At 38.1% G+C, this 24,641-nt stretch overlaps 1 long non-coding RNA gene across 1 annotated transcript; it reads right to left on the reverse strand.

The window, feature by feature from the left end:
- Positions 1 to 12,407: 12,407 nt before the first annotated feature.
- On the reverse strand, positions 12,408 to 16,949 carry LOC142103494 (uncharacterized). Its single transcript, XR_012679376.1, has 3 exons — positions 16,905 to 16,949; positions 15,827 to 15,924; positions 12,408 to 12,535 (listed from the first exon to the last, which is right to left on the reverse strand). It is a non-coding gene; the product is annotated as an uncharacterized LOC142103494 (long non-coding RNA).
- Between the last annotated feature and the right edge of the window lie 7,692 nt (positions 16,950 to 24,641).

A 24,641-nucleotide genomic window follows, 5' to 3' on the forward strand; every position in this document is an offset into this window, starting at 1 on the left:
ACTGAATACAGTCTGGCTGGACTCGATGGGAGCTGAGCTTTTCTGCGGGGAACACTCATTAAAAAAATATCTGACACTAAAAACCTTAACAGGAAAACAGAATCAATGTTAGAACAGAACTGCAGAGACCTGGAATGTTTGTATCTACAATCACATACAGTGGAAGACAGACTCCTGTGGCTGAAAGCCCAATTAGAATGGAGGGACCACCTATATAATAAATCTAAAAGCTGCCTCCTTTTCTCCCAAAACTGTCAATACTCATTAGCTGATATGGGCGGAAGTTATCTTGCATGTCTGGCCATGGAGCAGTGGGCTAGTAGCACTATACAAGCAATATATAATAACCAGCGCATAAACCTTTTTAGAGGTAGTGAAATTGCCAACACGTTTTACCAGTACTACAGAGATGTATATGTTTTTAAGGCACAATACACATACGTGCAATTTTGCATATATCTGGATACCCTTACACTCCCATAATTTCCCAGGATTCAATGTCCCTCTAAAATGCGCCTCTCGCATTACACAAAATAGATGTGGCCATATGCTCATTTCCTAATCACAAGGCACAAGGGGTGGACGGTCTCACCATAGAGCTATATAAAAAATTCAGAAAATTCACCTTTCAAAACCTGTTTGACATGGGCAGCTTACCACCTTCAATATCTGAGGTGCTGATAATGGTTTTGCCTAAACCTGGGAAAGACCCCTAATGCCCTGAGTCCTACAGGCCCATATCTCTCCTCTGCACCATTGTAGAAATCTTGGCCAAAATTCTCTCTATCAGACTTAACTCTGTTATATCTGAGCTAGTACACCCAGACCAAACAGGGTTTATGCCAGTCTACTATCTCTAATGTCAGAAGCCTTTATACCCACATACAGGTGCCCCACAAAGCCGAGGAGGGGGCAGTGGTGGTGTCTTTAGATGCCGCCCAAGTCCTTCGACTCAGTGGAATGGGCGTACCTGTGAGAGGTTTTGCACAAATTTGGGGTGGGAATAAATTTATTAAATGGATCCAACTTCTTTATTCTGCTCCCACAGCGAGAGTCTCGGTCAATGGTCATACATCCTCCTCTTTTTGACTGGGGAGCAGGACTAGGCAGGGGTGTCCCCTATCCCCTGCATTATTTGCATTGGCAATAGAGCCTCTTGCTAATTAGAGTTCATCCACATATTGTAGGACTCCGGGTGGGAGGAGCTCGGGACACAATAGCTCTCTATGCTGACGACATGTTTCTATTCCTATCAGATTTGAATGCCTCTCTTGATCACCTTTTAAGGAAGGTTAATGTCTTTGGCCTTTTTTCTGGGCTACTGGTCAACTGGGGCAAGTCATACATCTTTCCACTTCATGGTGTGATACCCTCTGATACAACTAATAGACATGCCTTGAAATGGACCCTTCGTTTCAAATATCTTGGGTTATGGATATCCAGAATCTCAACAGAATTTGTTTCCCTGAATCCAGACACAGTCACGGAATACTTTAAAAACAAGTCTCACACCTGGAAAAATCTTACCCTCACTGTCACTGGCAGGATAAATTTATTTATGCGAAATACTTATACATTCTCCAACATTCACTGGTATATCTCCCAAAATCTATTTTCCAGAATATTGACAGGCTCATCTACTCGTTTATATGGGGAGACAGCAGAACCCGTATCCGGTTATCCACATTATGTAGGTCCAAGGTCAATGAAGGGCTGGCCCTCCCGAACCTTTGACTATAATATTATGCAGTGCAACTGATCCACTTGATTAGCTGGGTGGGAACTCAAATTCTGGTTGACTTGTAGGAGTTTCTTGGAGAGCAAACAAAATCATATAAATGCCCCCGTCAGGTGGCGCCCATCATTAAGCAAGCAGTAGAGATCTGGCGCCTCTCCCATCTGCTCTTGGGAGGCCAGGGTCATGATTCTTCCTCTACTCTATGGCACAACCCCTTTCTCCCCAAACTTATTAAATTGAGAGAATTTAATATATGGTATAGGTATGGTTTTTTGAACATGGGGCAACTGTATAAGTCTGGATGCTTGAAAACGTTCGCACACAAATCACATGAAAGGAGAATTCCCAACTCGGCCTTTTATTGTTACCTGCAATTACGTTATGCACTTAATGCCCAGTTCTCCTCTTCCTGCCCATTAATCCAGTCATCCCCTCTCATAGGTCTCCTATGCAGAGTGGACTCACAACATACTATATCTACCCTTTGCTCACACCTCAATTTTTCACTGGCTCCAGATGCCTTATGTACTCTTAAATCTAAATGGGATGAAGATTTGGCCCAATTCTTGATAAAGAATGGTCTCAGATGCTTAAAAACCTTTGCAGTGCCAATTTGTGTCTAAATTATCAACAGATACATCTGTTCATATTACACAGGGTTTATCATACTCCCAATAGTCTGCACTGAATAGGTAGGATGAATGATCCGTTGTGCCCAAAGTGTCGCTCCCCGCAGAATGATTTTTGACACCTCCTATGGGAATGCCCAGTTGTTAATATTTTCTGGTCAAGGGTTTGGGACTGCGTCCCTAAAATGGCTCCCTTGGCCCCCACTATGTGTGCTAAATTATGCCTCTATGTTATTCCTTTAGAAGACATAACCAATATTTATTTAGAGGACATAACTGATAAATAAACAGCCATTAATATCTTCAGTCTTTTGACACTGGATAAGGTAATGATTTCCAGAGCCTGGCTTGCCCCTGATCCGCTAAATTTTAAAAAATGGAGAGCACTGGTCAATGCCATTGTACAACACAAAAGATTTATGTACACATCTAGGAACGTTAAGTCAAAATACAATAAAGTATCGTCCAGTTGATACTCTTCCAGCTTTCGAGTGCGACCAACAGATTTATAGCTTTATAAGGGATTTTTTCGTATTGGAGGAAGAGGAGAGAGGAGTCTTCCGGCTGCTCTGTTCCGTGCGGTAAGAGCTAAATGAAAACTGTATATTTATAAAATAACATACCTGTTAATGTATATCTGATTCAGTATTTACATATTCTGTGAGCTTCTGTGGGGAGTCTCACTACACTGTCTATATATAATGCTAAGACTTGTGTTGTACTTTGCTCATTGATATCCTCAAAAAAATGTTTAATGTATGTAAATTTTATGTGAGAGCGGCAATATACAGAAAGAAAAAACCAAATGACAAGGCTAGAAACCAGATACACTAAACACCCAATAATAAATCCGTGAGGTAAAAATACAGTAAATACATTTATTATATGACAACAAAATGAAAATGTTGAATGAGCAATAAATTAAATGGATGTTAGATGGGAAATGCACTTGACCAAACAGCATGTATAGACTAAATGCAACACACAATATAGATGCAAAGTCCGAATGAATTCAATATAGCTGAATTAACATCATATGATGTTGTTTTTGTATTTGTTGTACTTCTTTGTTTTGAAAACCAATTAAATATTGACCTGATTTAAAAAAAACAAAAAACCACTTCAGACAGGACATAAATTTTCAGGTTTCAGACAAAGCTTTGTCTCCCTCTCATATGTCTCAAGGGGAGAATGGTGGGGAGATATATGCGATGAGTGGACCAATACCTTCCCCCAAACAAGTTCCAACCCACTGCAGTGTTTGTTGGAAGAGGGTGCTTTTCTTCACAGTAGCTCTCACATTTTGCTGCTCCATGTGGGAAGAACACTGGTGATGTCACCAGCGCTCTGCACAAACTGCCCATACCATGGTGCAGCAGCCTAAAATGCAGTGCAGTAATCTGATCTCTTATCTACAAGCAATGCAGCACGGTAATTGCTACTGGCAGTGGTGGATTGGGAGATCATAAAGCAGGAATAACCCCCTGACTGTCCGTATAGTCCTCACTGTGCAGGACAGTTCCCACCTGAATCAGGACTGTTAGCACACTTTTCAACAGATTATTCAAATATGGTTTCTATCTTATTGTGGGAACAACTATATTCAGTGACAAATGGTTTATAACATGTCCTTAATGGAATTTTTTCATTGTGTACTTTGGTGTACACTTTACAATTTTTTAGCTTAAAGGGATGGCCGATCTCGAATAGAAGTTTGCTCCAAGGCATCATTATTTATTATTATTATTAATTTTTATTTATAGGGCGCCACTAGGTATCCGTAGCGCCGTACAGGGACAAACAAAGTACAATTAAAAGGTGAGACAGCACGATACAGTAAACAAAATGCACAGTAACTCCGAGATCTCAAAGCACAGCTAGAGGGGCGGGGGAGGGGAGAGGGGAAGGTCCCGCATACGGCGGAGCCCAAGAGGGCACGGAGGGCAGGGAAACCCCCAGAGAGGAGAGGAGGGAGCAAGAGGGAACGGGGAGGAGGAGGGCAAGGTAGCTGGAGAGCAGAGTTAAAAGTGGTGAAGACAGGAGGAGAGATGACCTCTGCTGACCATTACCGATATACTCTGGGTCTTCAGTTACATCTTTGTATCAAAAGGTGGATTGTTATGAAAAAGTTGTTCTTACAACTAGTATTCTGCCTACACCAGACAAGCTGTGAATAAAGAATATTATTTTCCATTTTGGGATACTTTAAAATAAAACAAAACATCAACTTTCTTTCTTAAAAAAGACACTTATAAATATTTTGTCCTACCTCCAACAGAAAGTACAAATAATCGTCCTTTTATCCATTTTATAAGTGAATGCAAGGTTCTCAGTAAGTTTGAATTAAAACTTCTAGAGATTATTTGGTTATTTCTGTCCACCTGGATTTGATCCCTTCTGATTCTGATGATTTAATTCTCCCAAAGATCATGATAACTCTTCAATTTTAGTTTTCCTTAGACCAAGGATGATCTCCCCTCTTTTGCCACCGGAAAAATCCTGATGATCCTCATGATTTTATTCTCCCAAAAATCATGATAACTCTTCAATTTTAGTTTTCCTTAGATCAAGGTTGATCTCCCTTCTTTGCCACCCAAACAAATGTATCCTCTCCAAAATGATTGCAAGCCATCCCTAATTGCATCACACTTCTTCATGATCAACACAGAAATTGATTATCCCCCACAGAATGACTCATGATTTCATGGTACAGTCTCTGTACTTAATTGGGGCGTGGTAAAGTGGCCGCCTGGCAGCAGTAGAGAGATGAGATGGTCAGCATTGCGCAAAAAGCAACAGCTCTCAGTCTTACTGTTTCAGAGAGCAGCCTAGTTCAGTGCAGAAGTTAATCTTGTAAGATGAGACCTTCATTTTTTCCTAATCACACGACTAAGAGCTCCTCACTAGAGTAGAGGATAGTTTGGCAGTGAAACACACTGCAGCTAATTCATTTTTTTTTTATACCAGATCATCTTTCACTGATGGGACTGTGATAAATAGTGCCTTCATCCCTGCACTGAATCCTGAAACATAGTGAGATGGATAGAAGAGGTTGCATGAGCTGGCATTCCAGGACAAAGATATTAATGAGCTTGTTTCCAATTTAATCAGGTGCCCCATGATGTGATCAGACGATATGTTGGGTCAGCTCTGGTTTTATTGTAAAACTAATATTAATACAATGGAATGTAGGTGAAAAAGTAAATTTACATAAAAATCTTTTGACAGGGTGTACATTACAGACGGTACATTCTAAAGCTGTACAGCATTGATAGATCAAGAACAAGCTGATCCATGTAAGGAGAGGGTATGAATGGTGATCTAACGCTTTTTGGGAAAGTTATGAATTGGTGAGCTAAGAGACCAGAGATGGAAGGTGACTAAAAGAAGTGGAAAGCAACATTTACCTCAATGCTGAATTCCTATATATATATATATTCTTTCTAAAATAAAGCAAAAGCATGATGCCTCATAGTGTAGTATTAAAGGTGTACTGAAGCTTATGGTAAAATAATATGCGTACCGGAAGAGACTTGTCAATAGTCTTTTTTGTATGATGGATCCTCACCTTAATGATCTCACTGCATATATATAAAATAATGTGGAGAAAACCGGTGATAGTGTATAATTTAATACCACATTTGATACACTTCGTGGGGATAGATATTACCCAGTGATACACACAGCAATCCTTCCACATGCAATCACCACTTAATGAGATCAACGGTGCAGTGATACCATAGTGCAATCTTTGAAGGGAAAAAAGGGGATGTCATATCATATTTCCCCAACACTCAGATAAAGAATATGTGTACCAGATTGAAAATCATCACCAGCATATCAATAAAACATCCTGAGTGCCTTCTCAAAATGAAGAGGCCTCCCCTTAAATCATCACTTCCATAATGGTGGTAGGAAGGAATAAAAGGAGAATATGGTGTAGTATGTAATGTACAAGGATTTATTAAACAAGCAATGCACAAAATGCACTCACAAGGTTAAAATATATAAAACGCTTATCTGTATAGCCAAAGAATAGTGTCCATAGGCATCTCAATGCGTTTCGTCTCTGTTCACAAAGACTTCATCAAGAGCAAATCTATAATATAATATAATATAACACACACACACATATATATATGCCAAAGCAGTAGTGAATAGGTGGGATAGGTATCCAACAGAGATGGTAGAGGTTAATATAATAGAGCAACTTAAACACACTTGCTTATTATGGATTAAAAATAATAGTGGAAAGTAGATGAGCCAAGTGGTTCTTATCTGCCGTCAAATTTTTGTCTTCATGTTTCTGAATTTGATTTCAGAAACATTTTAATTCTATAAAAAACTATGAAATTCTTTAGACAAAAAACCTTACGGTTTAACATGTCGACAACAAACCTGGACTCACAATTAATACATTGGTTGATACAATACCGCTTCTTGGATACTGTTGAGGTAATTTCTTTGGTTCTATTTACCATAAAGGTACAGGTCACACATATGTTTCTATTCCATCTATAGCAGCCCAAAGGTTTTTAAGTGTTAACCAACTTTTAGAATCTGAACCCTGGGTTTTTTCCTGTTTAAAAAAAACTTGAAGCTAGTATATTCTTAAGGTTCCTATTTTTACAAAATACATTTTTTGGTTTCTTTCACAAAAGGGACTCTAGGGTATTATCTTGTTTCAGTATTTCATAATTACAATAAATATTTTTTCTTATTTTAACTGATTTTGTATTAGATTTAGATATAAACAAGGGGTACGGTGAGATATCTGGTTTACATTGAAGTAACTTAGTCCTATCTAATTGAAGAGCTTCTCTTCTTGCTCCTTCCAAAATAGTACTCGGATAGCCCCTTTGGGAGATTTTATTGATTTAAATTTGAACTGTTAGGTTTTTTTCTGCCTATGTTTCTATTTTAGGGTTTGGAATTAACCCCTTATTCCATACAGCTGCTTTTACTAGTCTACAGCTCTACCAATAGCTCAGCGCAGGACCTTTGTTTTATATTTGTATAATCTTTTTGTTGCCGTGTCCGTGCCGCTGTGAGCAGTATTGTGTTAGAATATTAAGTTTTAGTTATAAACTATGTCAGAATTTATTTGCTTTAAAGAAAGAAAAGTGAGGAGAGACAAATATTTGTCTCACCTTAATTGCCCAACAACTATAAATATTAATGAAAATAATTTTGAATTGCACAAAGGCTTTGTTAAATTAGAAAACCTGTTAAAGGAGGAAATTGGGCATTTATGGAACAGTGTCTCATTCCAAAACTATATAAAATTCCGAGATGGTTAAGGATCTTTAAGACAATTAGCAATAAAAGATGACAGTGTATTACAAAAGAGTGGGAGAGAATTCGTGACACTTGTTCAATGTCATTAATGAAGCTACTAATCACATATTGAGAGAATAAGATAAAAGAAGTAACCAAAGAAATAGAGGAGACTAAACTCTCCCTCTCTCAATTTAAAGACTGTCAGGAAGTTATTGTGAAGGATACCAATATTAATAAGCGGGTGGAGGAATATGAAAAAGACCTTGCAGCTACAAAAGAAAGAAAATTTCTGAGAGACACAATGGATTATGATTCAGGGAAAAACAGAAGCTACAAAAAAGACAATTATCATAGAAATATACCGCAAGATAGATATAGGCCACCTACTAGAACTAGGTCAAAACAGGACTCATTTCAGTCTCAAAAATTAGATAAACAGCCAATTTCACACAGAACATTAAATAAAATGGATATGACCTCCTACAGAGAGGGTGGTCTGCACCAGAAAACCCCCCACAAATTCTATCTGTTAGACAGGCATTCTAGGGGCGACCACAATTTTAAGAACGACAGAGAGGAATATCATATTTTAGGGGGAAGGAACAGTCTTTTTCGTTTTCAAGAGCTGTATTCAGGATCCCCAAAAAGACACAAAGAGTTTGAGGAAAAAGAGGAGTGAGGAACTCCAAAAAAAAGATATACCCATTGCTTAACTCAAGGTCTATTTTTAATCTTTCAGATCAAAAACGTACCCAACATCAAATTAAATTATTAACAAAAGGTTTACACTTCACTCCAAGTACAGGTCCCAATCTGTTTGATCTTTTTTCAGAGCTCAATCGATTTGTGAGGACCCTATGCCATAAAAGATATTTTGCCCAAAAGAAGCTTAGACATAACACTGAAATTACCATGCCCATTGTTTTGGATGAAGAGGATGCATCTAGTTTACGTATTCTTGAAACATTGTGGGAAGAAAATAATGTGGGAATCACTAAAAAGGCCACACTTCCAATATTTGACATTAATCAGGACCCATTTTTCTATCAAGGTCCTGATAGATCTTTCATTAAGAAAAAAATCTAACTTTTTTCCTATTAATCAAAAGAGTAGAGCAATTAATTTTTTATTATAAAAAAACATTAGATGGTTTTAATAAAATCTGTGATTCCCACAATAAAAAGGGTTTAGGAGAAAGCAATATATCCAGAGGTGAAAGACTAGCCCTCAAATAATTACAAAAGTCACATTCTATTACTATCAAATCAGCAGATAAAGGTGGGGGTGTGGTGATTATGCCTACTGCTTATTATATTGAAGAATCTTTGAGGCAGGTAGAAGATCCATTATTTTATAGAGTTTTGAATAAGGATCCTACAACTGAGTATCAGAGTATGCTGAAAAAAACATTTACAAGTGGCCCTGGATGTAGGAGTCATCTCTAAAGAGGCGTATGATTTTTTTGTTTTTGGAGCATCCTTTCACACCTGTCTTTTACTTTTTGCCAAAAACCCATAAATCAATTATCAATTCCCCAGCTAGACCAATTATCTCAGGAACTGGTTCTCTTGCTTCAAATCTTTTTTTCTATATGGATCATTTTTTGCAATGTCATGTAGTTAATTTGAGGTCATATATTAGAGACACTATTTCAATGTTAGCTTATCTGGATACTGTTGTGTGAGAGTCAGAATATGCTTTTCTCACGTTGGATGTAAAAGCCTTTTACACGCTCATACCACATTTACAAGGGGTACAAGCAGTACGTGAAAACTTATTAGGCAACGATATTCTTTCAGCATCTCATTGTGAATTTATTTTATATTCAATTTTGTTTATCCTTACAATTATTTTTTGTTTGATTGTTCTTATTATTTGCAGATCTTGGGCATGGCCATGGGCACCAAATTTGCTATGAGTTTTGGCTATCTTTACATGGGCAATTTATAAGAAGAACTTATCTGAAATGGCCCTTATGGGGCAAATCTGGTGTACTATGGCCATTACATAGACAACCTCTTTATTATTTGGAAGGGTGGTCTGAATTTGGCACCTGAGTTTGTGGCCTTTCTCAATACCAACTCATTCAGTTTGTCTTTCACTCAAACGTTTGATTCCGATCATGTCAATTTTCTTCATGTTTCCTGCTCTGTCCAAGGTGATAAGCTTATATATAAAAAAAAATGAACAAACCAGTGAACGCTAACAATTTTATTCATTATTCATGTAGCCACCATAGGCCTTGGATTAGAAATATACCAAGAAGCCAACTGAATTGCTTGAGAAGAAATTGCACTAGGTTAGAGGATTATCAGGTACAAGCTACTCTAGTATGTATCAATAATTCTATCAAAGGGGCTATCCGAGTACTCTTTTGGAAGAAGCAAGGAGAGAAGCTCTTCAATTAGATAGGACTAAGTTACTTCTATGTAAACCAGATATCAAAAATTCTCACCATACCTCTTTTAATGAAGCGGACGTCGCCTTGTTTATATCTAAATTTAATACAAAATCAGTTCAAATAAGAAAAAATATTAATTTTAATTATGAAATACTAAAAACAAGATTATATCCTAGAGTCCCTTTTGAGAGAGAAACCAAAAAATGTATTTTGTAAAAATAGGAACCTTAAGAATATACTAGCTTCAAGTTTTTTTTAAATAGAAAAAAAAACAGGTTTCAGATTCTAAAAGTTGGCTATCACCTAAACCTTTGGGTTGCTATAGATGTAATAGAAACATATTTGTGACCTATACCTTTATGGTAAATAGAACCAAAGAAATTACCTCAACAGTATCCACGAAGCGGTATTGTATCAACCAATTTATTAATTGTGATTCCCAGTTTGTTGTCTACATGCTGCAGTGCCAGTGTGGACTGCAGTATGTGGGCAGGACCACTAGGAGTTTGAAGACACGCTTTAGGGAACATAATTGTAATATTTCATTAGGACTACAGACCCATAATAATTCAAGACATTTTTCACATTTACATAACATGGAGATTACAGGTTTACAATTATAATAGGAATGAGAATATTGAAAGCACACCGAAAGGAGGGGATAGGTTTTGTCGGGTATGTAATGTCAAAATGTTTTGGATTTTTCAGTTACATATATTTATCCCAGAGGGCCTAAATTAATCTCTTGAATTTCTGGAGTTATAACTTATATTTTTGGTCTATAGAGCAGTGATACTGATAGATCTGTATTTTCTTTTTGTCCCCTCTTTTTTTACTTTTGTTTCTTTTCCTTTTTCACTTTTTTCCTCCTTATTATTAGATATATTGTTTTCTATTGGGATACGATATCCTCTTCTCTCTCGTATTATTTTGCCTTTTAATTGAGCTAGTTCCATTTACAATGTTATGTATTCTCTCTTAAATTAATCCTCCAAATCACTATAGTTTTGACTTTGAAGTGCACTCCCCTTGGGCACAATCAGTTGGAATTAATTAAGAACAGATCATATGACTATTTAAAGAACAGCACTATAACGCATACCTACCTTGTCTTTGAGAAAGTTCAGCGGAGCTGAACGAAACGAGTCAGACCGTGAGAAGTGAGAAGAGATTTTCATCTGATGTCAGAATACTATTTAAACATCTCTGCAGAGATTTTATCTGGTTTTCTGCAGTAGCCAGATACAGACTTTTGGATTCTACCTTCATCACTCTCAAACAAGTACTTTAACCATTGTTTCTAATACTTCATATGAAGATTTATTGTAGGGGCGAATAATAGCGCTGATGGTCACCCTGAATTACGGGTGGAAAGCTGAGTCGGACGAGCCCCAACACAGAGAGATTATCCACGCTACTATATATTCCATTGGAAGTGTTTACCACAATATGGTAAGAACCGTTTTTATATCCTGCTCTGAAACCTAAGGCATATGACTACAACCATATCAATTTCAAAAGGCTGTCTATTACTTGGCAATGTTGCCAGTTGCCTCCTCATTCAGTGAAGATTGTTAAGCTGTATTATACAGCAATAGATTTGATACTTGTGACTGATTTTGGATACAGTATTCCGATCGTCAATGCCACCATCCACTGTACCTTTCTAAATCATCGCAATCAATTTATATTTCTCTACAGTTTTATTACATCCATCTACATAGAGTATACAATAGTGCCAAGTGGGCAATTATCCTTCATTGGATTTTATACGTTTTTTGGATTCAATTAACTAAGGGACTATTTTTTAGCTTTTCACCCTCTATATAGACTGGTCTTTCTTTGTATTATATCTATTCCTTCCACTCGAGTGATATATGTATTTATGTATTAAATAATTGGATTTACCATTTCCAGTTTGTATTGTGTTATTCTGCCATAGTGATATAGTAACATCATTTTATTTATTTAAATTAGCGCTTTTAGGTTTTTTCTACCTATGTTTCTATTTTAGGGTTTGGCATAAACCTGTTATTCAATACAGCTGCTTTTACTAGTCTACAGCTCTGACAATAGCTCAGCACAGGACCCTTGTTTTATATTATTATAATGTGGCCACATCAAGATACTCCTTCTGCAGTCAATAAATGTTTGGGTGTGCTGGCATTTGTAGAACAACAAAGAGCCAGCATATCTTTGTCTACAAGAGCACATTGACACTTGTAGAACTACAAACAACAGACTACCCTTGTAACCAGGGTCCACTGGGACCTGTAGTGTCCCAAGGTAAAACACAATGAAATTAACACACAGTATAAAATTTATTTATTTTAAATAAAGACTCACCCAACCACTTTGTTATATTCCTTTTTTTTGCATATCAAAATCCAATGGTATCTCAGTCTTACTTCTTCTTTTCATCTGTATTCTTCTTCTCCATCTTCTTTTTTTCTAGCAGAGCCATACTTTGAATGATAGGCTGGTAGTCTGTCCACAAGAAAGAAATAAGAGTGTCTTCAATGAGATTGGCTGGAGTATGAGAAAGCCCCTCTGAGTGGCTACTTCATTATAGCCTCTAACATTGCTCATGTTGGAGAAGGGAGTGTCGTGTGAAGACAATAGTTATCGTTCTTGTCATTTGAGACCTCGAGTTTGAGGTACTGTGGTCTGTAATGTTTCCGACATTGCTAGTGCAGCAAGTTGTTATTTTTGGAAATAGTGTTCTCTCTACTGCTTCAAATATTCATGGTGAAATGTACATAAAATTATTATTTTTCCTGAAGTCTCTCATTTCAGTTTTTTCTCAGACATATTATTCTAATGTAAATAAAGCTTAGTAAATATTTTCATAAATAACTATCCTAAATAGAATGTTAGTTAGTTTGTTATTACTGTCTCTAAAAGCTAATACATTGTTGGGCTAATGTAGTATAACATAACTAAGTATCAATCTGTATGTGACAACAGGTTAATGAAAGCACACTTTCTATATAACGTAGCTAAGTGCTGTGATTGAGCATAATGGACATAGTAGGCCTTGCTGGAAAAGTAATTACACGTGGAAATGGTAAATTCATGCTCAGTACTTTATATTAACTTGTACAATGCCACAGATTCTACAAAATAAGAGGGCATCATTTTCATAGACAATCTTTTGGCCAATTTATAATTAAAAAAACAATGCTTGGGCTTGTGGTCATGCAAATTCTCTTTTTCTGGTGAATATTTGAGCAATAATATCTTGGTGGTATTATTTATATTCAAAGAGCTTCAGAACGAATGTTGGGAAGGACATTTACTTTAGACACTGATACAACAAGTATCCTTGGACTTATTTACACTCATTATGCCTGAGTCATAAAAGACAGCGAAGCAAAAAAAATGGTTAACTTTGCACCAAGTTAAAATTAAAATGTGGGGACAGATTTATAGTTAGGGTAGGCCATGTTCTAGATCAACTTTAAATTCCAGGGCAAAAATAAAGTTAGCAATTATCTGTGTGCTACGTGACAAAAACTCCAGTATTTTCTTAATGTGTAAAAATATTAAACTAATTTGCACCCCTTGCTTTGTAGCATGGTTTATCCAGGATTAAATTCACTCCTTTTTTGCCTTGCTCTCCTTTAAAACTCAAGGCCATTATCTGCAATGGTATTATATTTAAAATATATCTCTGTATACCTGGGATGGGAATTCTAGCAAAATTGGAAGATAGATGTATCATGATCTTAAAAACAGCTGGTGAGGGAGGACATACTGTATTCATTGGGACATTATAGATAAGCCTCTATTATTTTCACTTTTATAAGACTATTTTATACCATTGTTAAAATAAAAATATTACTACATTAGGATGGCCCCCTTTTTTGCATTTTCTGCCATTTTAGAACACTAAGAAACAACTTTTATTAATTTTAAGTAGGCAGATTACTATGTGAATTCTGTTTAGTGTACCACTATACTAAGAGTTCTCTCCTGTTTTCTTAAACAAATGTTTAGTTTGGTCTACAACTGGTTGTGGTTCTTCACTGTGAGGAGCTGCTATTGACATGAGATTATTTAAATTTCAGTTTGTATATTTGCTTAAATTGTTCTAATTTGAGTGCCTGTACACTAATTAACAGGATTGATTATCTTATATGTCTGGATGTTAGTCAATAAGAAATATCAGGACAAGCCAACTCGTTAATAAATGGGAGGTATGCAGATATAAAAACAGCAGGCAAAAGAGTGGTCAAAATTATGTCATGGTCACAAACAGGTTCAGGACAGAGGACAAGCAAACTTCAATTTGAAAAACCTACTTAATATACATTCTTAAATAAGAATAAATAGATTAAGTGTACAGAGAGAACTAGTACACAGAAAATCCACAATACATTAATACAGAGAGTGCTATTAATACAGAGCAAAATAACTTATACTCTGGTATCATGCTGTGCACAGAGCTGGATTAAATAGTTCAGCCTTTTCTAACTGGGTTAGTTAATGAAGCAGATTATAAATTATTGGAGTTGCAGCACTTTGGGAAGTGTGGCTGCAGCTGGGAAAAGCACACTTAACTTTGGAAAGCTGAGATCCTCCCCCCGTCTATAGAAGCCCTACATTGGTTCCCCTTTCCCTACAGAATCCTTTTCAAGCTCCTCACTCTCACATACAAGGCCCTCACCAACTCCACTGCTCCCTATTTCCAACCTAAATGTCTATTTACATTCCATCCCACCTACTGCGATCGGCTAACGATTGTCGCGTCTTCTCCTCTCTGAAAACCTAATCTTAATCATGTATTCAAGACTTCTCCCGCGCTGCCTCCTATGGAATGATCTCCCTTGTTCTATCAGAATATCCTGAATCTGTACAAATTCAAATAGGCATTAAAAACACACCAATTCTTAAAAGCCTATTAGTCATCTGCTTAACTACCCACCTTGTCATCTAAGTCTCCCTCTCATCCCTTCTCCCTCTTTCTCATTCATTGCCACCCTGTCCTTATTTTACCCACTGTGTCTTTGGTATTTCTTCCTCTATCTTTATATTGTAAGCTCCTCTGAGCAGGGCCCTCTCTTCTCCTGTTTCCACCACTTTTAACTTTGCTCTCCAGCTACTCTGCCCACCTCCTTCTTGGAATATCTGTCCACTGATTCCACTCTTGCTTTACTCTGCACCTTTTCAGTCGCTGTTACCCATTAGCGGCGCCCATCCTCTTGGGCACAGGTTTACAGCTTAAGTCGAATATCCCTTATCCTTTCAGCCTTTGAGCTACCTGAGTTATAGTGTTACTTGTTTATTGTACCGTACTGTTCTACCTTGTATTGTCTTATTGTTTGTACGCTGTATGGCACTGCAGACATTTTGTGGTGCCCTATAAATAAAAATTAATAACAATAATCTAAAATGGAGGAAGCATGCCGGACCCAGGTCGACTTGACAGAATTATTAGAAAAAAAGTATTTTGAGGACCTCATTTAAAATGCACACTGGTTTTGCACTGCAAAAAACCTTGGTTTGCACCAATGCGCATAGATCAGGGGCTGCCAACCAGTCGGAGACATAGAGCCAAAAAATATCTATAGCTACCGCAAACAGCCGAATTTACCTTTTATATATATGTGCAAATACATATACCCAGTATAAACACACAAATACATGTCGCACACACATATACTGAAAATATAACAATTTACAATACTAGCTAAGTGAAAAAGAAAATATCTAACATTGCCAAAATATTCAGAAAAATTATAAAATCAGCACAGGTCTGCACTGCACATATCTTACCTTGCTGCTGTGTCCAGTGGAGGAGGGGTATAAGATTTACTTACAGACTCTTCTAAGTAGCTCACGCTGGTCTGTTTCAACAGTCACTGTGGAGGGAACTGTTGAAGTGGGGATAAAAAAAAAGTCGTAAATGGTGAACATGCACATCAGATCTATCCACATGCAATTAGATCTATCCACATTTCACGTACATGCCATCATATCTCCACACATGCCCTGTACATGCCATCATACCTCCACACATACCCCATACATGCCATCAGACCTCCCTAAATGCATCTTACATACCATCAGACCTCCCCAAATGTCCCTTACATACCATCAGACCTCACCACATGACCTTTATATGCCAATCAGCCTCACCACATACAACCAGAACTCACCACATTCCTCATACATGCCATCAGACCTCCCCACATGCCCCTTACATACCTATTAGCCTCCCCACATGCCACCAGATCTCACCACATGTCTCTTAATGCCATCAGACTTCCACAAATGCACCTTACATGCCCATCAGGCTTATCACATGCCCCATACATACAAATATGCATCCCTACATGCCAGGAGATCTACCCCCACAGGGGCAAATGCAGGATTCGATGAGGGGGGTTTCCACGCCACGATACCAGTGGGCGTGACCAGCATGTGTAGGGGCGTAGCTACAAACACACATCGTGTCAAACACACAGACATGTAAATTGTCCCATACACAGACAAGCACAGACTCACATATACACAAATACGTAGACATGTAAACTGCCACATACACAGTTAAGCACAGACACACGCATACACAAACACACACAGGATCAAACACACAGACATGTAAACTGTCATATAAACAGATAATCACAGACACACACATACACAAACAAACACAGGATCAAACACACAGACATGTAAACTGTCATATACACAGATAAGCACAGATAAACACAGACAGGATCAAACACAGACATGTAAGCTGTCATATAAACAGACAGACACAGACTGACACACATACACAAACACAAACAGGATCAAACACACAGATATGTAAACTGCCATATACACAGACACACTCACACATTCTTACCTTCTTCTGCTGCCCCCTGCATTACACCTATGCTGGCTGTGTGGGAGGAAGGGGCGGGGCCAAACTACCTGCAGAAAGCTGTGCTCACACAGCAGGGGACTGACTGGGAGACGATCCTCCCAAGCTACAAGTAGTAGTGGCTGGTCCCGGGAGAGGGGCCAGCCACTGTAATCATACAGCATCCCAGGTAGGACAGGGGTTTCTGGGGACTAGGAAACCCCCCCTGGGTGCGCCCCTGCCCCATTCTTCACACATGCCAATCAAACCTCCACACATTCCAAAAGATCTCCCAAAATGCATTCAGATTTCTTTACATGCTTTTCAGCCTCTCACATGCCCCTTACTTACCTGTCACATTTTTCACACAGATGCTGGATCCCGAGCAGAGGAAGTAGTGAGAGCACACTACAGCTCTCTTCCTCCTTCCCTGTTTGGATTCCTGCAGTAACGTGACCTCCCTGCATTATGCAGGGATGTCACGTTCTGAAGTTCACTAAGCTGTCGGCTGTCAAAAATTCACTTCTTTGCGGCTGTCGGCACCCAGAGCACTGTGAGCAGCAGCCTGTCAGGAGCCTCAATTCCAGATTCAAGGAACCTCAAGCGGCTCGAGAGCCACCGGTTGGCACCCCTGACCTAGATGGTCCATCCAGCACACTACCAGGTGAACACTTACTTACTCATCAAAAATCCAACCTGATACCACATTAAACCATCCCTTTCATTAAACAAAACTTTTCTGTTTTCCTCCAAACATACTTCTTGGCCTAGCCTTATTACTGACTTAATTTAATCATGATAAGTGATGAGACATGAGGACTATCACATTTGGCACTTTCATGTGTTTGAAGCTTTCTTTTGCATTGCCCTTCTGCTGAAGTCGAGCTGGATAGCCAATATGTATCAATGAGAAGCACAGGATGAGACTCAATCTCCAGCAGCACAGAGCTTGTGCAAAAATCAATTCCTTTTGGGGATTAGAAATGGCCAAGTATCCCTCCAAACAGAAAGGAATGCCCCTTAAAATGTCCCCTCTCCACTCTTTTATCTCATTTCAACAATTTTGCTTAGCAAAATGAATCTTGTTTTTATACTACTCTGATATTGTACCTTATGATCTGCAATGGATAAAATACTGAACAAACATTTCCATACACTTGGGTTTGAAATGCTGGTAACACTGGATACATACTATATGTATATATATATATATATATATATATATATATATATATATGTCTATAGGAATAGATAAATATTCTGTTTTCTACCCAACAATAAACTGATCAACCAGCATACCAGGGAGTTAATGTTGAAAGCAGCAAAACCTCTTGTATTTTGCAGATGGGTAAACTTCACAATCAAAGAAAAAAATGATTAGTTTCCTTTCTTCTAATTGGGTATGTGATTCCACACTGGGAGATTGTATTATGTGGATGCCATGTGGTGTAAACCTATCGACAACATGAAAGCTAAACAAGTGAACCTTGTTGATCACTGCAATAATGTCACCAGCTGATCCCACATTAAGCAAGAGCCTGAGGTGTCTTCAATTCCTACTCTTTGCCCTAAAATGAGACTTACATGCCAATCAAGCATGATGTATAGAGAATGCCAATCTGACCCTTAATTTGCAGGCCTGCTCATCTGACAATAAGCCTGACATATTCTGGTTGTGACTCTTCTCTGTTGTGACATTTGTTGAATTTTACAATACATAACAGTGAAAGCTCCACTGGGCACACAAACTTTGCAGCCTTGATCAAGGTTTGGCATTTTCATCTATTGATCAATGGCTGAGTGAGTTACAAGGATATCAATGTACTATGATCTTTAGTTGTCATAACAAAATATACATCGCATATATTTTCAATGTCATTGTTTTGTGACCTTACATCAAGGTGTACACTTTTTTTATTCCTAAAGTGGAACAGATCAGAGAAAATGTAATTCCGAGTGAGCGATATAAATTCATATTAATTTATGGGTGATTGATTTACACCAACTTTATAGAGCTATCAATTTTACAATTTCATCTCAGCTGAACGGAAGCAGCCATCATGCTGTCTCTAAAATTGTGGGATACTCCGCTATAAAATTGTAAGCAACTACAACTGTTACAATAACAATAACGATTTCGGTCAGTTCACTCTTAAAAAACATATGATATGCAAAACTGACAAAAAATGTAATAAACATTATGCTTTAACCTATACTGCTTCTAACAGTAGTTTATTTACTGTTCCAAGTCATCTATCTCTCTACATATAAAAGAAATTTATTTGTTTCTTTGTTTGTTGCCGAATATCTTTCACAGCTCTCAAGGTAAAGCTGTCAAATCTAACATAGTTATTTAGTATTGAAAGAGTAAGCTATTAGACAGGGCCTGATTAAGGCTTCTGGCCGCCCCAGACTAATACGGCTACAGCGCCCCCCCCTCCCCCCCCCATCGAGTATATAGGTGTATAGGAATACTCCTGAATATGAATGTTCAGGAGTATTCTCCAGCATTCAAATTTAGACAGATTGTGCCATTGTCTCTTACTTGTTCTTGCTCTTCTCTCTTGCAGCTTTGTTATCCTCTCGCTGGCTTCAAGAAAGTTGGGGTCCTGTTTTGAAAATGCAAACATTTCTTATAATGCAAAATGTTAACAAACCCTGAATGATTAGGACCTTTAGTTAAAACAAAACACTCATTATGGCTAGCTAAAAGTACCCCATTGTATGGCAGATTCTCCCCCCCCCCTCTCCCTCCCTATAGATTTGCATGTCAGATTCCCCCCCCTCTCCCTCCCTATAGATTTGTATGGCAGATCCCCCTCCCCTCTCCCTCCCTATAAATTTGCATGACAGACCCCCCCCCCCCCCCGCTCTCCCTCCCTAAAGATTTGTATGGCAGATCCCCCTCCCTATAGATTTGTATGGCAGATCCCTCCCCCCCTCTCCCTCCCTGTAGATTTGTATGCAATTACCCCCCCCCCCCTCCTTCCTGGCAGCTTGCTTACTTACCTGTAGATGTGCTGGCCAGCGTTGCTCCTCTAATCAGATCAGCACACAAGAAGTGAATACTTCCTGCTTCCTGCCTGCTGCACAGTATTGTTGGTGGCCATACAGCAACAGGCAGCCTAGCAATTGGTTTCCTGCTGCTGACCACTGACCACCAATGACTTTGATCATCGCCGCCCCTTCCCCTGCGCCATTCTCTGCCCCCCCCAGAAGTCCCCTCCAGATTTATTTTTTTTAATAAAAGGTGATTGGAAAGAAAATTAAATACCGGCAGCACCGCGCCGCCTCGGGACATAGCACCCCAGGCTGCAGACTGATTTGCCTAGTGGTTGATTTCAGGCCCTGCTATTAGACCACATAGCGACACCGCTGCAATGCAACAAGGCGTCAGAGTGATAAATATTGTAAACATCATTTTTTGGTAGTATAATAGAGAAGAAGAAAGATTTGTGTTTAGATGGATGCACTTCACTCCCCAGAGTCTAAGGATATGTAATATAAACTGATTTTCCTCAAGGTCTAAAACAGGGGTGTCCAACCTTTTAGCTTCCCTGGGCCACATTGGAAGACGACGAGTTGGTTTGGGCCGCACATAAGATGCACTAACAATAACGATAGCCGATCATCCAAAAAACCATAGAAAACATAGTTAACACATATATATGAGAAAAAAAGTGATATATATATATATATATATATATATATATATATATATATTTATACATATATATATATATATATATATATATATCACTTTTTTTTCAAATCCCCCTATATTTGCCTTTCAATCGCCCTGTTCAAAAAATCCTCTCTAGTTATTATTCTATAATCACTTTTTGTATTGTTTCGATGCAATATCAATAAAGTGCATTTAAGCCAGGCATTGTATATCAGGGTGCCCTGACCAGGCCTGCGGTACCTGACATATACATCACTGTGACCTCAAATTGTGACCTGTTTTGCTAATTACACCACTATGTTAGTTAAGGGATAACAACTTATAATGGGCCAAAGAGAATAATATATAATGCGCCATTAGTATTACAAGTAGAAGTATGTAGCAGGGAGATAAGGTCCATGATGCTCCAGGACCAGGTGACTTTTATCCACTGGTCAGCATTCCTTGAAATAATAAAAAAAAATCCCCCTTAATTTACCTTTTAATCGGCTTGTTCTCCTGTCCTCTTTTCTTCTTTTCTCCAATTCTGTGCTGCTGATTGTTCTTCTCGCACGGGTGACTCCTCTGTGCTGCGCTCTGCAATGGATGTTGGGCGTGATGACATCACGCCCGACTTTCACTGTGAGCACCGCACGGAGGGGGAGAGACGAGAGAGCCGGAGTACCAGCTGACGTGACCGCGTGACCGCAAGGTAAGTATTTTCTTTTCTTTTTTTTTGTAGGATTTTTTTTTCCATTAACAGTGCTGCCCCCTTGCCACAACCAAAACTCCTTCTGGGCCACATTTACAGGCATGCTGGGCCACGGGTTGGACAACCCTGGTCTAAAACATAACTTTTATTTGCCCTAAAAAATTTAAATAAGAATAAAATGGATAAAAAAAGCGAAATTATTGTGACTAATATGTGCCAAGTGTAAGTGAAATTAAAATGCGCTGGAGGCACTCTAAATCCAGTGATATATAAACAAATAGGAAGGAGATCCCCATATGATACTGGGTAACATATCTCACCATACAAAAAGTCAGAATCTAATTCTAGTATAATTACAGATGAATTTCTCTCCTACACATATGTCTGAGTAAGCCAGATCTTTAAACTGGTTCTTAAGATTTGTCAGAAGGTAGTATAGCTCCTTTTCTACTTCCTGTATGTAAATTCCCCACCTCTCAATATAAAGAGGTTAGAAAAAGACAGCAGCATCTAAACAGATAGTCTAGAATAATAACCATGACAAAAAAAACAATCTTAAACTGCCTATTTGAACTGCACTTGCTATAAATGCAATGAGCCTGTGTTAAATACAAACTTCCCACCTCTCAATATAAAGAGGTTTTGGAGACTAACGGCACTGAACAAGAACAGCTGATGATTGAGAGATCAGTTGCCTTTCCTTGTATCACTAGCTGAAAGTTAGAGAAGCCTGCCGTCAACGAGGAATTACGGGGAGTGCCTTGCTAACTACCTATCTCTGCTCCACTGACTTTGGGTTTAACGAGCCTAAAGAGAGAATAAGATTCTGATAATCAATAGAATAGAGTGCTTGCAGCGGCAACGCAGACGCGCGTTTCGCTTAAGCTTTTTCAAGGCACACAAATCTTTCTTATTCTCTATTATACAGCTATTGCATTTTGTAGTTATAGGATAGCACCCCTCATATCTCTATTAAGAGGAAATACATAGATTATCTAACTGAGGGTAGCTCCCAGTAATCTGTGCGATGGGATTTTCTAAAAGTCTACATAAACAATTCTTTGACTGCTGGAAAGAAACCTCTTGAAAACATGACATAACGTCAACACAACGAAGCAACAAATCTCGCAACAATGACATTTTTTAAGTGAAAGTATAACTTTAAAATTAAATAAAAAGTCACAATAAAATTCTTTTTTTTGTTTGGTTAAAATTGTATTTTATTTCTCTAATCTGAGCTTTTGTATATTTTCTAAATAGCAGTTTTGGTCTATTTACCAAATAATTTGCTAATATATAAAAACTGCTACACAAATCGGATCTGTGCAATGCCGGGTGACTCCGCTTGTATCTTATATATAAAAAGCATTGGTCTGTTTGTTTGTTGTCTGTCTGGTTATGCATTCAGATACCCCTGTACCTATTGGGATGAAACCAATGCAAGGTGGTCCAGTTGGGTCTTGATCAGGTTTTAGGGGGGCTAAGTTCCCTGACGGACCTCCCACAGTTATACGTTGGGCAGAAGTTTGACCTGGGGAGCCTGTTCTGAGTCTTCCACTGGATGGATTTGGAAGAAAACTTCACTGAGTGTTAACATTGGAACCCAGAGGACATACTAGGGGTTTAGGTCCTGGCCAAGCCTCCTGTTGGTGTACGAGGGGCAAAACTTTGATACTGGGAGCCTGTTGTGGGCATTCCCCTGGGTGGATTTTAATGACATCTTAGCTGCTAATTATTTTTAAAATGTTGACAGTTACATCCAACTCATTGATAACTTAATAACATGAAGATTTAAACCCAGGCAACAACGGATAATTCAAATCAAAAAAGGACCTGCGCTCAACCCCAAACGGCAAGAGCAGCAATAATTCAGGAATCCCTTCCTGTGTACCATGCAATGTATAATAAATTAATGCGCTCAAATTGCCTAGAACAAACCTATAATATAAGTGGAAACTATTTATAGAAATAGATATTTAACATGAAATAGTGCAGATTGGTAAAAACAGTGAATTTAATTAGTATAAATAAACAGTTCCAGAGAAAAAGGAGGAATAAATGATTCCAACGATGATGGAATTGGTGCATGAATACATACATGAAATGAATTAGAAATAACAATAGGAATAAAATAAAATGAAATAAGAAAATAAAAATACAATAAATTTAAAATTAAAATAAAAATAAAAAATCCGGAAAATGCAAAAATGCAGTCCAAACAGAAGCACTCATGAAAGTCCTGGTGGTAAAATAACTAAAAAAATGACCTAATAACGCAAAAAGCAATAATCCCAAATGGGGATACAAAAACTGTCCAGATACCTGATGTGTGCTGCGGTTATCCGGCGAATATCACTATGGTAGACAGGATGAAAACAGGAAGGCTAGCGGTGGAGCTCACGGGAACAGATATTGACTGTGTCCCTAGCGATGCTGCAGTGTGATGATGGAGAGCCTGGCGTGCGTTCCACAGTGGAACGCATGGACCGGATATCCTGTGACGTCACGAATGTGGGCGTGTCCCAACGCGTTTCATCTGCAGGAGCAGATTTCTTCAGGGGATGTGGCACAGTCAATATCTGTTCCCGTGAGCTCCACCGCTAGCCTTCCTGTTTTCATCCTGTCTACCATAGTGATATTCGCCGGATAACCGCAGCACACATCAGGTATCTGGACAGTTTTTGTATCCCCATTTGGGATTATTGCTTTTTGCGTTATTAGGTCATTTTTTTAGTTATTTTACCACCAGGACTTTCATGAGTGCTTCTATTTGGACTGCATTTTTGCATTTTTCGGATTTTTTATTTTTATTTTAATTTTAAATTTATTGTATTTTTATTTTCTTATTTCATTTTATTTTATTCCTATTGTTATTTCTAATTCATTTCATGTATGTATTCATGCACCAATTCCATCATCGTTGGAATCATTTATTCCTCCTTTTTCTCTGGAACTGTTTATTTATACTAATTAAATTCACTGTTTTTACCAATCTGCACTATTTCATGTTAAATATCTATTTCTATAAATAGTTTCCACTTATATTATAGGTTTGTTCTAGGCAATTTGAGCGCATTAATTTATTATACATAACAACGGATAATTCAACTAGTCAACTATAACTGTGAGACATGTTTTTTCACACATATGGCAATGCATAGTATTAATATTATTATTATCGTAGATATGTAAGGGGCCACAGTGCTCCACAGCACCGTACGGTGGGGAAAACAGTACATACATAAAACAGGGTCATACAAGGTAGACAAAATAAATGCAGACATGAAAACAAGGGGTATGGAGGATGAATTTAATAAAATAGTAACCAATACTAATAAATAGTAATCAATTTCTGAATTGAATG

This window comes from Mixophyes fleayi, chromosome 10, assembly GCF_038048845.1.
Source record: "Mixophyes fleayi isolate aMixFle1 chromosome 10, aMixFle1.hap1, whole genome shotgun sequence".
Classification (NCBI taxonomy): domain Eukaryota; kingdom Metazoa; phylum Chordata; class Amphibia; order Anura; family Limnodynastidae; genus Mixophyes; species Mixophyes fleayi.